This window comes from Mustelus asterias, chromosome 4, assembly GCF_964213995.1.
Source record: "Mustelus asterias chromosome 4, sMusAst1.hap1.1, whole genome shotgun sequence".
Lineage (NCBI taxonomy): Eukaryota > Metazoa > Chordata > Chondrichthyes > Carcharhiniformes > Triakidae > Mustelus > Mustelus asterias.
Genome location: NC_135804.1, coordinates 102,659,217 through 102,677,553, shown reverse-complemented (window position 1 = coordinate 102,677,553; position 18,337 = coordinate 102,659,217). Strand labels below are relative to the sequence as shown.

Here is an 18,337-nt window from a genome sequence, read left to right as displayed (position 1 = left end):
TGAACCTGGGTCCCTGGCATTGTGAGGCAGCAGTACTAATCACTGTGCCACCGTGCTACATTGCCCTTTAGTGCCAGGGGAACTAGCAAAAGAAATACGTGGGGTTACAGGGATAGGGCCTGGGTGGGGTTGTTGTTGGGGTAGGCTTGGTGGGCCAAATGGCGGCCTCCTGCACTGTTGGGATCCTATGATTCCTTAGAAACCCAACAACCCAGGGATAAACCTAAATTGGAAAAAAATCTGAGCCTTATTGAAATATTTAAATGTTTCCTGGGAGTGGGTTAGTTATTTGTGTCCCCTATCTCACCTCAATTAAAACAAAAAGTGTAGATGTTTGTGGCAGGTGGGATTCAGGTTTCAAATCTGCTCCATTGCATCTGACCTGAACCCATCCTTGTTAGGGGGGATTGAAATTACCCCTGTGTTCTGGAGTGAGAAAATACTTCAGTTCTATGCCTATTGAGAATTTAAAAGTAACTGCTTATTAATAGGACACTATCTTCATGAAAAACTTTCTGAAAATGTTATTTTTAATTGTTTATTAAATATCTAACATGCATCAATATAACTCAGAAATTTCGCCTCATCTACATATAATATTGCAATATAAGTAGTCACTCTGTACCCAAGAATGAAACTAGATTGCTTCTCTCTGCATCTAATGTGGTCTAGTGGTTAGGATTCGGCGCTCTCACCGTCGCAGCCCAGTCAGGCAAGGCATATTTTATTGGGGCGACACGGTAGCACAGTGGTTAGCACTGCTGCTTCACAGCACCAGGGACCCAGGTTCAATTCTGGCCTCGGGTTACTATCTGGGTGAAGTTTGCACATTCTCCCTGTGTCTGTGTGGGTTTTCTCCGGGTGCTCTGGTTTCCTCCCCCATTCTGAAAGACGTGCTGGTTGATTGACCCAAGCAGGCGCTGGACTGTGGCAACTGTGGTGTTTCACAGTAACTCCATTGCAGCGTTAATGTAAGCGTTACTTGTGACTAATAAATAAAGGAGCTCTTCAACAGAGGGGATTTTCTACATATCAGTTACCAACCCTGTGGAAGCCCTGATTGTGACATTTGCATTAGAAGTTCAATTAAAGAGTGTAATTTAAATGTTGCAATTACATGCTGCAGTTTTGATTACAAATCAGGATCATTTCCAAAGTTTGGGATGGTGCAAATTAGATGTGAAAACATATGTTTTGCCCTTAAAGGCCAGGTTGTATTTAGAAAAAATGTACAGAGTCAGAGGCAGACTGAATAGAACTCTATCCTCTTTCAAGTGGTAGGATCTCTACTGTACAGACGGAGGCCATTTGGCCCATTGAGTCTGTACCAACCACAATCCCACTCAGGCCCTATTCCTTTAACCCCACACATTTACCCTGCGAATCCCACTGGCAATTGTGGCATAACTAATCAACCTAACCCGCACATCTTTGGACTGTGGGAGGAAACCGGAGCACTCTGCGGAAGCCCATGCAGCCACGGGGAGGATGTGCTAACTCCACACAGACAGTGACCCAATCCGGGACCAAACCCAGGTCCCGGGTGCTGTGGGTGGCCCTGAGCTTCTTTGTGCTACTTCAGTGATGCCAGTCAGGATGGAGTACAAAATACAAGATTGTTGATTCTGTGTTTGGAATCATTGGCAATGAATCAAAGCTCTAATAGCGATTAAACAAATTATGGTTAAGAAAGGTCAGTGCAGCCGTCCTCTCAATCCTGTTTTAACAATGTGACAAAAAGGTCTCATCTGTCCAAAATACCAATCTTCCCACTGAAGCTTTAGCATCCAGCTGAAAGGCAGGCAGGTGCTTGAGATAATAAGAGTAATTTACTGCAATACATGTAGGGAGCCTTTGCCTGCCACCGATATCAAATAGAAATATGGACACTCAGTACCTGCATTTTTCTGATCAATAAAATGATTGACCAGAAAAATCATGGACAGAGTTATGCTTTATGCTGCTGGCAGGTGAGGCTCTCCCACCAGCAGAGCAACCTCATTAAATTATCAATATTTCATCAGAAGGATTGCTCATCTACTTTACTCGTGCTCGGGAAGATCCACACAGATTATATGCTCAAGTCCTGGTTAGGGGGTCAAACCTCCAATCTCTTGGCACAAAGACAAGTATATGACCAACTGAGCCAAACTAAGAAGATTGTTCAAACATAGAATCATACATGCAAAAGGAGGCCATTTGGTCTATCGAGTCTGCACCAACCTCAATCCCACCCATTCCCTATCCCCGTTACCCCATGCATTTACAATAGCTAGCCACCCTGACACTAAGGGGCAATTTAGCATGGCCAATCCACCTAACCTGCACATCTTTGGACTGTGGGAGGAAACAGAAGCACCGGAGGAAACCCATGCAGACATGAGGAGAACGTACAAACTCCACGCAGACAGTGACCCGAGGCCGGAATTGAACTCGGGTCCCTGGCACTGTGAGGCAGCAGTGCTAACCCACTGTGCCACTACATGATGAACAATCCCATGTCAGAAGATCACTGTTGGACTAACATGAAACCAGGAACAGAAAATGTCTGCTTTTAATGATTGAAATGTAGAGAAAAACACAAAATACAAACCATACAAGCAGCTGCACTGCACCAGAGCTGGTTTTAATTGAGTAATGGCTCTTGCAAACTGAACCACTGGGCTAGTTTTACAGGGCTCTGTGATTGCCACATCCCAGCTAAAGTGTCGTGGGGTAACTCACTGCAATAATTTAAGGCTGGGAATAGCATCAATTGCTTTAAGGCAAGTCACATATTAGAGAGCGGCTGGCCAATCAGTCAGAGCAGTGGCCACTGCTGGCAGTATAGGCAGTCCCACCATGCCAAGGTGCCCAGGTAAGTCAGCGAGGTGGGTGAGGAGGTTGTGGGGCTGGGTTCAAGAGGCTGGCACAGGGTAAAAGGGGGGCTGTGTCTGATGGGCCAAGGTGATCTGCACCTTCCTTACCTAACACTAGCCCACACAGCAAGAACTGCTGAGTTTCCCACATTGTAGGCTGGAATTTACACTTCCCGTATTGGCTGATTTGAAGGTGGAAGGACTTTTGTACCCCACTTCACACCAGCCCGTGACCTGTCTGAGACTTTACCTGGAGCAGAGGGAGGACAGCACCATGTGGTAAGCTCAACAGCTTAGCTGTGCAGCATGGTATCAGGCAAGTTTGGGGTGGGTGATCTCCTCAGCGGGTCTGGGTACATTGGAGGACTCCTCCAGGTCATAATTGCCCTTTTCCATAGCCTCTCAAACCAGCCTTTCCCCCAACAACGTTCATCACATGTCGATATCCCAGATTTACCTATGCATCTGGGCTCCTCTGCTGTAACACCTAAATATCTATCATAACTAATTTACAATAGTATAATGGTTATATTACTTAATTAATGATCCAGGGACATGAATTCAGATTCTACCAGAGCAGCTATTCACTAAATAAATCTGGAATAAAATTTCTGTTACAGAAATGGTGTTCATGTACTGGATTGCAAAAAACCCATCTGATTCACTGATGTACTTTGGAGAAAGAGATTTGCTTTTCTCACCCAAGTTGACCTACATGTGACTCCAGAGTCAGAGCAATGTGGTTAACTTTTCACTGCTCTCTGAACTGGCCCACAAGGCACTCAGTTATATCAAACTGCGATGAAAAAGTCTAATAAGAATAAAATCAGGAGAAGGACCAGCAGCCTTCTCATCAACACCTGGAGGTTTTTGCCAAAAGTGGGAGAACAGTCCCACAGACTAGTCAAGCAACATAGAAACATAGAAACCCTACAGTGCAGAAGGAGGCCATTCGGCCCATCGAGTCTGCACCGACCACAATCCCACCCAGGCCCTACCCCCACATATTTTACCCGCTAATCCCTCTAACCTACGCATCCCAGGAATCTAAGGGACAATTTTTAACCTGGCCAATCAACCTAACCCGCACATCTTTGGACTGTGGGAGGAAACCGGAGCACCCGGAGGAAACCCACGCAGACACGAGGAGAATGTGCAAACTCCACACAGACAGTGACCCGAGCCGGGAATCGAACCCGGGACCCTGGAGCTGTGAAGCAGCAGTGCTAACCACTGTGCTACCGTGCCGCCCTAACAGATCAACATAATCATACTCACGGAATTATTCTTTACAGATAATGCCCTAGACTCATTCATCACCATCCCTGGATATGTCCTAAACCATCAGGAGGTGAGATCCACCAGAAGTGATGGCACAGTGGTATGCATTCTGGTGGAAGTAGCCCTGAGAGTCCTCAACACTGACACTGGATCCAACAAAGCCTCACAGCATCAAGTCAGATATGGGCACGGAAATCTGCTGTATACTAGCTATTGCACTCCGTCAACTGATGAATCAGTACTTCTCCATATTGAAAACTACATGGAAAAAAACTGTATGTACCCCAAACACCATCGTCAACAATCATTCCCTTTACCATCAGTGCACAGTCTTCACCGGCAAGGATCATGTATGGTTTCCCCACCAATAGAGAACAGATGTGATGGCCTTGCTGGTGGGTCTGGTGGCCATTGAGGCCCCCTGGATGGTCAAGGGCAGAGGGACAGTGCCCCTTGGGCAGTGCCAGCCTGACTGTCAGAATGGCACCCTGGCACTGCCCACTGGGCACCAGGCAGTGTCAAGGTGTGCGGCCTAAGGGGAGGGAGTGGGGTCTGAAGTGGTAGGGCCAAGGGTAGGCGGGTGGGGCAGGGACTGCGCAGTCTGCAATCAGGATGGCTGGGGCGACAATTGGCAGGGGGATATCGGGGCTACAATCAGTGGGGGAGTATCAGGGTGGTGATTGGCGGGGGTATTGGGAAGGCAATTGGCAGGGGGTATCCTACCAGTGATGGACTGGGGAGGCCATTGACTGGAGGGTGAGGCCAGCGATGGGCTGAGGAGGCCAACAATTGCAGGGGGCAATGTCTAGGGAGGCCATATCTGGGGATGGGGGGGCGATATCTAGGGGGTGGGAGAGTGACAGTTCTCTCCATTCTGTGTACACTTGTATACGGAACGCTGAGAGATCAGCGCATGTGCAATGAATCACACTTTGCCTCTTTTTTTGCATTAAGTGGCATAAGATCGTGTCTGAGTGCTTCCTGAAAAAATTAGTGTGAATCTCTACCGTTTTCATGCTCATTTGGGACTTAGAATGTTTTTGATAAGATCACCCCCATAGTTTCAGATTTGATTACAAGTAATTCATGTATACCGATCAAGGTATAGGAGCTCTCTCTATCCACTCACAACTATTGATTAAGGTTATATCATGCATACAATACAAATGTCAAACACTAATCACTACCATTGCACGCTTGCTTTTATTATAATATCCAACCAGCGTGAAGACCTAATCATGTTAACTGACCTAATTCTTTGTTGTTACAAGTTATCATTAATGTCCCAGCTTGTGTCTGAGTTTGTGGATATCATTCACTCCTCCCATGTCCAGATGTCTGATTTAATTAATTCTGTCAGACTAAGGGCCTTGATGCTTATCTGGGTCAACTTTTATAAAGACCTCTCACATCAGTTTATGTGATTTTTAAACTTGTGTGATTACTAACCTTCCCAAATGCTGAGATTTAATCACATAAAATTTTAATTGTCTATTGTAGACTTCATTTTTTAAAAAGAAATACTCTCATTCATTAAAACCCATTTGCTATATTTACATTACTTCTACTGCATAATCCCTTGATTGGTGGGCTCAAACCCCCTAGAAACCAAGCATATAAATAAGAGTAAAACTAAAATCAATAGTTTTACTTACCGAATTAGATAGTCTTTACAGGCTGTGCACCGTCACACGAGAGAGAAAAAATCCTGCTCCACAGAAACTCAAAAGCAACAAAGATTTGAATTGAAATCTTTTGGTTTAAAGGCAGATTGATGTTTGCTATAAAAATAAATAGAAAGACAATCGTTTAAAATAAATGGGTTTTTGTTTCTCTTAAAGTCCTATTCCGGCCAAGGAATAATTTGAAGAAGCATTCAAAGAAATCACACAAATTAAATTTGGAAGAGAAAAGAAATAAGAGGGGAACAAAAGTTAAGGTACTAGGACCTAAGAATCAATACTGTAATTGCAGCAAAGGTGGAAATGTTCAAGGGAATGTGGAAACATGGAACGCTTCTGAAGAGAGATTTCAATGTTATCTTGCAGCAAACAGAACACCAGATAAACTTAAAGTCGATGCTTTCCTTAGCATTGTAGGACATAAAATCTTTACATTACTACAGTGCCTTCTTCATCCTGAAAAGCCTGGTGGAAAAACCCAGATTTTCAAAAGTCACTTTTCACCTAAACCACTAATAATAGCTGAGAGATTCAGATTCAGACTGAGCCAAGAAGGCGGCTAAAATATATTATAATTTGTAGCAAAATTAAAAACCCTGGTGAAGAACGTGAGTTTGGCTCGACCCTCAAAGACTCTCTGACACCTTTGACAGTTCCTCTTGACAGTTCTGATGAATTTGTGCACTTGTTATGCATAAATATACATTAACAAATCCAAACCCTGTCACCATGATAATGGTAGATGCCATGTTTAGCGCTTGCTTGTGACTTCAAAATGAAGCACTTCCAAGACAATTGCTCACCAAAATGATTTGTGAATTACCTTCATAACAATTGTATACAAAACATAAGGACTGCCCCATATCATCCATCCATTAATGGATTGGCGATGGGACTGGTACAGTCACTGAAACTTGCCTTCAAAGTGTCCATAGACAATGGTCTGTTATCCAGTAGAGTAAAGAACTTCCTCACACCCTGTCAGAACACAGCCCGCGCCACTGTGGCCAAACAGGCCATCTAAAATGGCGATTTGCAAAGCACTCTGGGACAATTGGGCAAAACTAAAATGACAGGCTGCAACCTAAAGACAGAGACAAACAGGCTGAAACCCTGACGAGTGAATAAACAGGATATGGGTCATCTCCAGGATGAAAGGGACTTTCTGGTCACACTGGGTTGTTTCATCTCCAGGATGAAAGAGACTTTCTGGTCACACTGGGTTGTTTACCAGACACAAGGGCACCGTGACCCCTTATTTGGGAGGGAGGTATGTGACCTATGTGCCCCCAGCATCTACAGGCATGGTCGTTGGGTACACATCCAGAGATCGGTGTGGCAGCACCTGATTGGACTCTTATCGATCAGGGTGATCAAGTCCTGATCGATTGATTGGCAATGGCCAAAAGGGGTGCGAAACCCAACGGGGTATAAAGGGTGCTGCGCAACCAAGAATCTCTCTCTCTCTGACCCCACGAACAAGCTACAACAACGGTGAACATCGCCAGCGATGACCAGCACGAGGAGAGCCACCACACCCGAGAAGGAAGGAAGACCAGAGCCAGAGTGCCAGACCAGACCAAAGGACCAGACTACGCAGACGACTACCGAGACCAGCGCACAGATAAAGGCCAATATCTGCTTGGGTACTTGCCAGTCACGCAAAGTTAAGTCAAGGTCTCGTATTGGACTTGAACTGTAGTATTTTCCTGTAAGATAACTTATCGTTGGTTGGGTGGGTGATTATTGATTGTGTGGGTTTAAATAAATATTGGTTGTACTAATAAGACCATAAGACCATAAGACCATAAGACATAGGAGCGGAAGTAAGGCCATTCGGCCCATCGAGTCCACTCCACCATTCAATCATGGTTGATTTCAACTCCATTTACCCGCTCTCTCCCCATAGCCCTTAATTCCTCGAGAAATCAAGAATTTATCAATTTCTGTCTTGAAGACGCTCAACGTCTCGGCCTCCACAGCCCTCTGTGGCAATGAATTCCACAGACCCACCACTCTCTGGCTGAAGAAATTTCTTCTCATCTCTGTTCTAAAGTGACTCCCTTTTATTCTAAGGCTGTGCCCCCGCGTCCTAGTCTCCCCTGCTAATGGAAACAACTTCCCTACGTCCATCCTATCTAAGCCGTTCATTATCTTGTAAGTTTCTATTAGATCTCCCCTCAACCTCCTAAACTCCAATGAATATAATCCCACGATCCTCAGACGTTCATCGTATGTCAGGCCTACCATTCCTGGGATCATCCGTGTGAATCTCCGCTGGACCCGCTCCAGTGCCAGTATGTCCTTCCTGAGGTGTGGGGTCCAAAATTGCTCACAGTACTCCAAATGGGGCCTAACCAGTGCTTTATAAAGCCTCAGAAGTACATCCCTGCTTTTGTATTCCAAGCCTCTTGAGATAAATGACAACATTACATTTGCTTTCTTAATTACGGACTCAACCTGCAAGTTTACCTTTAGAGAATCCTGGACTAGGACTCCCAAGTCCCTTTGCACTTTAGCATTATGAATTTTGTCACCGTTTAGAAAATCGTCCATGCCTCTATTCTTTTTTCCAAAGTGCAAGACCTCGCACTTGCCCACGTTGAATTTCATCAGCCACTTCTTGGACCACTCTCCTAAACTGTCTAAATCTTTCTGCAGCCTCCCCACCTCCTCAATACTACCTGCCCCTCCACCTATCTTTGTATCATCGGCAAACTTGGCCAGAATGCCCCCAGTCCCGTCATCTAGATCGTTAATATATAAAGAGAACAGCTGTGGCCCCAACACTGAACCCTGCGGGACACCACTTGTCACCGGTTGCCATTCTGAGAAAGAACCTTTTATCCCAACTCTCTGCCTTCTGTCTGACAGCCAATCGTCAATCCATGTTAGTACCTTGCCTCGAATACCATGGGCCCTTATTTTACTCAGCAGTCTCCCGTGAGGCACCTTGTCAAAGGCCTTTTGGAAGTCAAGATAGATAACATCCATTGGCTCTCCTTGGTCTAACCTATTTGTTATCTCTTCAAAGAACTCTAACAGGTTTGTCAGGCACGACCTCCCCTTACTAAATCCATGCTGACTTGTCCTAATCCGACCCTGCACTTCCAAGAATTTAGAAATCTCATCCTTAACGATGGATTCTAGAATTTTGCCAACAACTGAGGTTAGGCTAATTGGCCTATAATTTTCCATCTTTTTTCTTGTTCCCTTCTTGAACAGTGGGGTTACAACAGCGATTTTCCAATCCTCTGGGACTTTCCCTGACTCCAGTGACTTTTGAAAGATCATAACTAACGCCTCCACTATTTCTTCAGCTAGACGTCTACTCGTAGTCATTTGTCCACCGTATAAGGGTTAAAACAGACTGTGCGGCAGGCAACAGGCAACACCACCACACAAAAATCACCAGCAATGTTGTTCCTGAGAAGGAAACTAAGAACTAAATTCAATCTATTCACACCACCTCACACCACTACAATAGTAGAATAACAACAACAAGCACAAGTTACTCACCGTGAACTAACATCAAAACCGAGGAGTTTTAAACAAGGAGAAAGAGTTTTAGTGAGAAACTACTCTACAAGTGAGAAGTGGATACCTCCAACCACTCTAGCTAAGGCAGGGCCGATTTCTTTACAGTGGAGCTCGATGATGAGGGAATATGGCGGAGACACACGGCTCAAATTCTCATCTCAAAAAGTGAATTAGTGGAGACAGTATCAGAGAGGCTTGCATGAGACACCCCAGGTTGTGAAATCCCTGAACCAAGGATTACTACAGAACCACGTTAAGATTCTACTCCAGTAGAAAAACCAGACAAGCAGACAACGAAGCAACTTCACAGGGTGAAGTACCTGATATCGATCAGGAACAGACTACCAAGGATATTTTTTTGTCAAAGCTCAGACTCTGGAACATCTTAAAGATTACAACCAAAACAAAATCAATGTCAACCAAAAAGACTCTTGTATTAATTGCACATATGTACATAATAATACTTGATAATGTAACTGATGTTCATAGTGAGTAATTGTTCATGTTTAAAAGTTTGTTATTGTACTACGGAAGTAAAAGGGGAGATTCGTTATGTATTGTAAAGTAATGCATCCCTGTGTGATTAATCACATGAACTGTGACATTTCCAGAGGAATTTGTAGGGTTCTATCTCGCTTCCATCTTAGACACTGGTGCAGCAACAACTATCTAAATAAACACTGACTTGTTGGTTAAGTAATCTATGGTGGACTACCTATTCTCCTGCTCTTCACTGTAGAAGAGGCTAAGCCCCAAAACATAATGGGAACATAATATTTATTTGTCTAAATTTCTTTGAGCACCTTACCTTTTGAATGATACTGAAAATTCTCACCTCTCATGAGCATCTTCTCTGTTTGTGATTTTTTTTTGATAGAGATCAGGAGTTATCAACCTTTGCATTTTCTTTCTTATGCATACACACAGATATATATTGGGTGGAATGGAAAATGGGGTGAATTCCTCCAGCTGCACTGCTGGCTTTTCAGGCCATATTTTTTGACACATATCCACCCTGCCAGCAACCTTGGGTCTTGACAGCTCAGGCGCCCTGATGTGAAAAAAAAAGGTAAATAGAATTGAGGAAAGACCTTCCACCACCCACCCCCATGGAGATAGACTCCCTCCCTCACCCCCCCCCCACCCATAGACACAACACCCAGCAGCACCTCCAACAGAACCCACCCTGACACGTCCTCCTGGCACTGTCCACTGGCATGTTTAGGAACTGCTCCCCAGGGGAGAATGCAGGGGCAGTGCTGGGGCAGTGCCAGGCACAGTTACAGAGAGCAGTGCCAAAGGGCCCTGCCAAAAGGCAGTGCCAAAGGGCAGAGCCAGGATACCGCCTGGAAATGATTCTCTCTCCCTGAGCTGTATTCACCTGTACAACTCCAGCAGGTCTTGTTCACCAGTTCCCCATTTTTAAAATCTTGCTGTAAACTCTGCTGATGTGACATCTTGCTGCTGGGTGGGGTCAGGAGGAGGAACCTTTCTATGTGTGGGGATGATACCACGGGAGGCCTGCTATAATACAGTCATAGAGTCATAGAGGTTTACAGCATGGAAACAGGCTCTTCGGCCCAACTTGTCCATTCTATCCTTTAAGCTAGTCCCAATTGCCCGCATTTGGCCCATATCCCTCTATATCCCATCTTACCAATGCAACTGTCTGAACGCTTTTTAAAAGATAAAATTGTGCCCGCCTTTACTACAACCTCTGGCAGCTTGTTCCAGGCACTCACACCCCTCTGCATGAAATAATTGCCCCCTGGACCCTTTTGTATCTCTCTCCTCTCACCTTAAACCTATGCCCTCTAGTTTTAGACACCCCTACCTTTGACTATCTAGCTGATCTATGCCCCTCATTATTTTATAGATCTCTATAAGATCATCCCTAAGCTTCCTACGCTCCAGAGAAAAAAGTTTCAGTCTATCCAGCCTCTCCTTATAACTCAAACTATTAAGTCCCAGTAACATCCTAGTAAATCTTTTCTGCACCCTTTCTAGTTTAATAATATCCTTTCTATAATAGGATGACCAGAACTGTACACAGTATTCCAAGTGTGGCCTTACCAATGTCTTTAACAAGACGTCCCAACTCCTGTATTCAATGTTCTGACCAATGAAACCAAGCATGCTGAATGCCGCCTTCACCATTCTGTCCACCTGTGACTCCACTTTCAAGGAGTTATGAACTTGTACCCCTAGGTCTCCTTGTTCTACAACAGTGCCCTACCATTAACTGAGTAAGTTCTGCCCTGGTTTAATCGACCAAAATGCATCACCTCGCATTTATCTAAATTAAACTCCACCTGCCATTCATCAGCCCACTGGCCCAATTGATCAAGATCCCGTTGCAATCCGAGATAACCTTCTTCACTGTCCACTATGCCACCAATCTTGGTGTCATCTGCAAACTTACTAACCATGCCTACTAAATTCTCATCCAAATCATTACTATAAATGACAAATAACAGTGGACGCAGCACCAATCCCCGAGGCACACCGCTGGTCACAGGCCTCCAGTTTGAAAAACAACCCTCTACAACCACCTTCTGTCTTCTGTCATCAAGCCAATTTTGTATCCATTTGGTTACCTCACCCTGGATCCCATGATATTTGACCTTATGCAAAAACCTACCATGCGGTACCTTGTCAAAGGCCTTGCTAAAGTCCATGTAGACAACATCAACTGCACTGCTCTCATCTACCTTCTTGGTTACGCCTTCAGAAAACTCAATCAAATTTGTGAGACATGATTTTCCACTCACAAAGCCATGCTGACTGCCCCTAATCAGTCCTTGCATCTCTAAATGTGTGTCTGGAACAAACTGCCAGAGGTGTGCCTGGAACAAGCTGCCAGAGGTAGTAGTAGAGGCGGGTACAATTTTGTCTTTTAAAAAGCATTTAGATAGTTACATGGGTAAAATGGGTACAGAGGGATATGAGCCAAATGCGGTCAATTGGGATTAGCTTCGGGGTTTAAAAAAAAAGGGCGGCATGGACAAGTTGGGCCAAAGGACCTGTTTCCATGCTGTAAACCTCAATGACTCTATGACTCTATAAATGCCTGTAGATCCTGTCTCTCAAAATACCTTCTAACAACTTACCCACTACAGATGTGAGGCTCACCAGCCAGTAGTTCCCAAGCTTTTCCCTGCAGCGCTTCTTAAACAAAGGCACAACATTTGCCACCCTTCAATCTTCAGGCACCTCACCTGTGACTATCGATGATTCAAATATCTCTGCTAGGGGATCCGCAATTTCCTCCCTAGCCTCCCACAATGTCCTGGGATACACTTCATCAGGTCCCGGGGATTTATCTACCTTGATGCGCTTTAAGACTTCCAGCATTTCCTTATCTGCTTTATGTACGCTCCTCAAGACATCACTATTTATTTCCCCAAGTTCCCTAACATCCATGCTTTTCTCAACAGTGAATACTGATGAGAAATATTCACTTAGGATGTCACCCATCTCTTGTGGATCCGCACATAGATAACCTTGTTGATCCTTAAGAGGCCCTACTCTCTCCCTAGTTACTCTTTTGCCCTTTATGTATTTGTAGAAGCTCTTTGGATTCTCCTTTGCCTTATCTGCCAAACCAATCTGGTGTCCCCTTTTTGCCCTCCTGATTTCTCTCTTGACTCTTCTCCTACACCCTCTATTGTTGTTCGTCCATCGTCGTCGATGAGGACCTCGACACCATTAGTCATTATGAGGCTGGATGCGGTGTGTCCGAAGATGACTGATCAGGCCAATTCGGGCACGGAATGTCCTGGCACATATTGGGCAAACTTGTGTAGGCGCTGTAGTTGTTGCACTGGTGGCTCTGGACTTGTGCAGCTCGTGCTTAAGTTGTGCTTCAGCATTGCACCTTGCTTCCTAAGCTTGACATCCCTTGTGGATGAGGCAGCGCCAGGTAGGGCGGTTTTGTGCCAGCGTTTCCCAGGTCGTCGTGTCGATGTCAAGCGACTTCAGGGAGGCCTTGAGTGTGTCTTTGTAACGTTTCTTCTGCCCTCCATGCGAGCGTCTTCTAGCAATGAGTTCCCCAAAAAGGAGCTGCTTGGGTATGCGCTCGTCCGGCATACGGATAACATGACCTGCCCACCGGGTCTGTGCTCTCATCAGCAGTGTGTGGACTGATAGTAGACTTGCTCTAGAGAGAGAACTTCAGTGTCTGGTACTTTGTCTTGCCATCTGATGCGTAATATTCTGCGAAGACAAGTCATGTGGAAATGATTGAGCTGTCTTGCATGCCTTCGATACACAGTCCACATTTCACAAGCATACAGGAGGGTAGTGAGTACCACAGCGCTGTAGACCTTCAGTTTTGTTGCTGGGCTGATTCCTCAACGTTCCCATACAGTGGAACGCAGTCTACCGAAAGCAGAACTTGCCTTTGCTATTCTGCAGTTAACTTCTGTATCTGGAGAGGATACTGCTCGGGAGAGACTGCTCGGGAGAGGCTGCTGCCAAGATAAGCGAGCTGGTCCACTGCCTGTAGTTTCTGCCCTTTGATTGTGATTATGGGTTCTGTGTACGGTGCATGAGGAGCAGGCTGGTGCATGACTTCGCTCTTTTTAATGTTGATGGTGAGTCCAAAGTTGTCACAAGCCGTGGAAAATTTGTCCATACCGACTTGCATCTCTGGCTCTGAGCCAGTATACAGGGCGCAGTCATCGGCAAAGAGGAAGTCTCTCAGAACAGTCTCCTTCACTTTGGTAATAGCTTGAAGTCTCCTCAGGTTGAAAAACTTCCCATCCACTCTGTACTTAAGGCTGATTCCAGCAACACTGTCCTGGAAGGCATCATTCAGCATGGCAGTAAACATCATGCTGAACAGTGTGGGTGCGAGCACACAGCCCTGTTTGACACTGTTGGTGAGTGGGAATGCCTCAGAGGATCAGTACTCTGGCCATCATGCCATCATGGAACTGGCGTACCATCTGAATGAATTGGGGGGGGCAGCCGAACTTTGACATGATCCTCCTGAGGCCCTGTCGGCTGACAGTGTCGAAGGCTTTCGCGAAGTCAACAAACGTTGTGTAGAGTTCGTGATTCTGCTCCTGACACTTCTCCTGAAGTTGGCATGTGGCAAAAATCATGTCAATAGTCCCGCGACCTTTACGGAAGCCACACTGTGACTCTGGAAGCAGGCCCAGCTCCAGATGAGTGACCAGGCGATTTAGCAGGACTCTTGCGAGGGTTTTTCCTGCGATGGAGAGCAGCAAGATTCCTCGATGGTTGTCGCATACTTGCCGATTGCCCTTCCTCTTGTAGAGGTGTACGATGGAAGCATCTTTAAGTTCTTTTGGTGGGAATAATGTAGGGAGGAGCTACACGATAAATGGAAGAACCATAAAGGGTGTAGAGACGCAGAGGGACCTGGGTGTGCAAGTCCACAGATCTTTGAAGGTGACGTCACAGGTGGAGAAGGTGGTGAAGAAGGCATATGGCATGCTTGCCTTTATAGGACGGGGCATAGAGTATAAAAGTTGGGGTCTGATGTTGCAGATGTATAGAACGTTGGTTCGGCCGCATTTTGAATACTGCGTCCAGTTCTGGTCGCCACACTACCAGAAGGACGTGGAGGCTTTGGAGAGAGTACAGAGGAGGTTTACCAGGATGTTGCCTGGTATGGAGGGGCTTGGTTATGAGGAGAGATTGGGGAAACTGGGGTTGTTCTCCTTGGAAAGACGGAGGATGAGGGGAGACTTAATAGAGGTGTATAAAATTATGAAAGGCATAGATAGGGTGAACGGTGGGAAGCTTTTCCCCGGGTCGGTGGTGACGTTCACGAGGGGTCATAGGTTCAAGGTGAGGGGGGGGGAGGTTTAACACAGATATCAGAAGGACATATTTTACACAGAGGGTCGTGGGGGCCTGGAATGTGTTGCCGGGCAAGGTGGTGGAGGCGGACACACTGGGAACGTTTAAGACTTATCTAGACAGCTATATGAACGGAGTGGGAATGGAGGGATACAAAAGAGTGGTCTAGTTGGACCAGGGAGCGGCGCGGGCTAATTGATCTTTGTTTCTCGTTTCAAGGCTTCATTCTGTGATCATCTTGCTGGTGCCAGTACAGAGCGAGACTGCGGATAGTTGGGAACCTGTCTCGGGGGCAGGGAATTCAGATGGTGTTCGTAAAGCAGAAGTGGAAATGAATAGGGTTGGGAAGCATTTTCTGATCAGGGCCAGTGTGATCTCCTGGACTCGTTCCGATCGCCACAGGGGGTCGGAGAGGAATTTCCCAGATTTTCTTTTCCCCATATTGGCCCTGGGGTTTTCACTCTGGGTTTTCGCCTCTCCCTGGAGATCACATGGTCTGGAATGGGGGGGTGGGGGTGAGTTAATAGGTTGTGATGAACAAAGCATCGTAGCTGTGAGGGACAGCTCGGTGGATAGGATATTAGGATGTAGATAGGCTGGAAAATTGGGCGGGGATCCTGGATTCAGGATTCAATCCTGGACCGGGGAGCGGCGCGGGCTTGGAGGGCCGAAGGGCCTGTTCCTGTGCTGTATTGTTCTTTGTTCTTTGTTCTTGAGGAATGGATCCTTGCTTCCAAAACAACTCGGTGAACTTCTCGATAAGTACAAGACCAGCAGCTTTGTAGATCTCTACGGGTATGGCGTCTGCCCCTAGGGCTTTGCCACTAGATAGCTGGCTAACAGCTTTCGTGACTTCGGCTACTACCGGTGGGTCATCCATGGCACTGTTGATATCGACCTGGGGAATCCTGTCTATCACCTCATTGTTAATAGATGACGGTCGGTTGAGGACGGCTTCAAAGTGTTCAGCCCATCTCTGCAGGATCTGAGCCCTCTCTGTAATGAGAGTTGTGCCATCTGTACTCAGGAGGGGGGAACTCCCGAGAGATTGAGGTCCGTAGAGAGTGTTGAGGGCTTCATAGAACCGTTTCAAGTCGTTTATGTCAGCGTATCCCTGTATTTCATCTGCCTTGGCGCTCAGCCAGGCATCCTGCATTTTACGCAGTTTATTCTGGACTGTCCTGCGAGCACTGGTAAAGGCGTTTTTCTTGGCAGCTGGTGATGGGTCATTCTGACAGGCACGATGAAGACGGTGCTTTTCAACAAGTCGAGTCATGCGGCTTGCGGGTAGAGGGCCCGAGCATCTTCAGTGTAGATGAATGGACAGCATCCCTGAGGCGTTCCCAGTTGTCCTCAGCGCTGCCTGCGAGGTGTCGGTCAGCAAGCTTGGTTTCGAAGTCTTCAGCCAGTGCTGAAGCTGTGCTGGAGTTCTTTAGCTTGGCCACATTGATTCTTTTTATAACCTTGCTTCCTTATGGTCGCCTCTTGGGTCTGATGTGGAGCCTCATTTTGGAGATGATGAGCCTGTGATCTGCCCAACAGTCAGCACCACACATGGCCTTGGTCACTCTGACATCCTGCCTGTCTTTTCTCCTGACAATGACATAGTCGATAAGATGCCAGTGCTTAGAGCAGGGGTGTATCCAGGTGGTCTTGTTACGGGTAGGCAGACGGAAGGTTGTGTTGGTGATGAGGAGGACGTGTGCTGCACAGGTCTTCATTAAGAGTAGGCCATTACTGTTACACTTGCCTACTCCATGCCTCCCAACGACTCCCGGCCAGAATGCAGAATCACACCCTACTCTTGCATTGAAGTCGCCAAGCAAGATCAGCTTGTCGGTACTGCTCACTGCTGATAGTAGGGCGTCTAGTTCTTCGTAGAACTTGTCTTTCATCTCGTCCGGGTTGTTCATTGTGGGGGCATAAGCGCTGATCAGGGTGGCTTGACCTCTGTTCTGTAGCGGAAGCTGTAATGTCATAAGCCGGTCGTTCACACCCTTGGGGAGACTAGCAAGTTTCCTAACAAAGTGACTACTGACGGCGAATCCAACTCCAGCATCACGATGCTTATCGCTGCCGCGACCGCTCCAGAAAAAAGTGTATCCACCTCCAGTTTCAGTCAGCTGACCTACGTTGGCAAGACGAGTTTCACTCAGGGCTGCAATGTCAATGTTGTATCTTGCACGCTCTCTAGCAACTAAGGCTGTTCTTCTCTCTGGTCTATCTGCTGTAGGGTTGTCCAAAAGCGTGGGCACATTCCAAGTGCCAATAGTGAGTGATGTCACCTTGCGTTTTATTTTGTTTGTTCGACCGCAAGATGGGATTCCCACCAGCCACAGTAAACTGGCCAGGGTGTAGTGAAGCAGGCAATGTTTAGGGCAACTTTTCTAGCCCCTTCCTCATTCTACGGAGGTGAGCAGTGCATTCCTGAAGAGGGCTGCTCATTCGCCCAGGTAGACGCTGAGTTTCACTGCTGCTTTGGTCGGCGGAAAATTACCATTAGACCTGGGCCGCCTGTGTGCAGGTCCGTGACTACAGCTCCCAGTGTATCCACACCTGCTGCTTCGTCGCTCGCCCATCGCCACAGGACTTCAAAGGTTGAACAGGACGGTGATGATAATGATGATGATGGTGTCGAGACTAGCACGTGATTTGGATTAAAGTGAGGGAGAGTTGTGCAGCATCAGCCTCACTCTCTCTTCCCAATTCCCATCTGGATCCAGTGGCAAGACAAGAGTCGAGACGGCTGGAGATGGGACTAGCCGCAGTGGGTGACCAGGACGTCTACTGTGTCTTGTCCTGCTCTTCGCGTTCCATGACGCTTGCAGAGACCGCCTTCTTGACCGTTGGGCCTTCCATTGGTCTCCTCCACTCGATCCGCCGGAGTCTGTCTTCCTTTGCTGGGATAGACATCTCCCAATCTCACCGAGGGTTGAGGCCCATCGGCTACCCTCACCTGGTTTAGCCGACTTGTCGAAGCCGTTGCCCAGGGTGTGGCCGCTGTTGCATGCAAACAGCTACAGGGAGCCAGAGGTGAGAGCTGAATGCCAGGTGGGGACCAAAGGTGGACAAACCACCCTAAAAAGGACGTGACATGTTCCCCCACCAGAGGTACTACCCCTCCCTGACACCCCATACACCCCA

The 18,337-nt window shown here is 46.7% G+C and overlaps 1 pseudogene; it reads right to left on the bottom strand.

The window, feature by feature from the left end:
- Positions 1–9,281: 9,281 nt before the first annotated feature.
- On the bottom strand, positions 9,282–18,106 carry LOC144493152 (uncharacterized; annotated as a pseudogene).
- Positions 18,107–18,337: the final 231 nt, after the last annotated feature.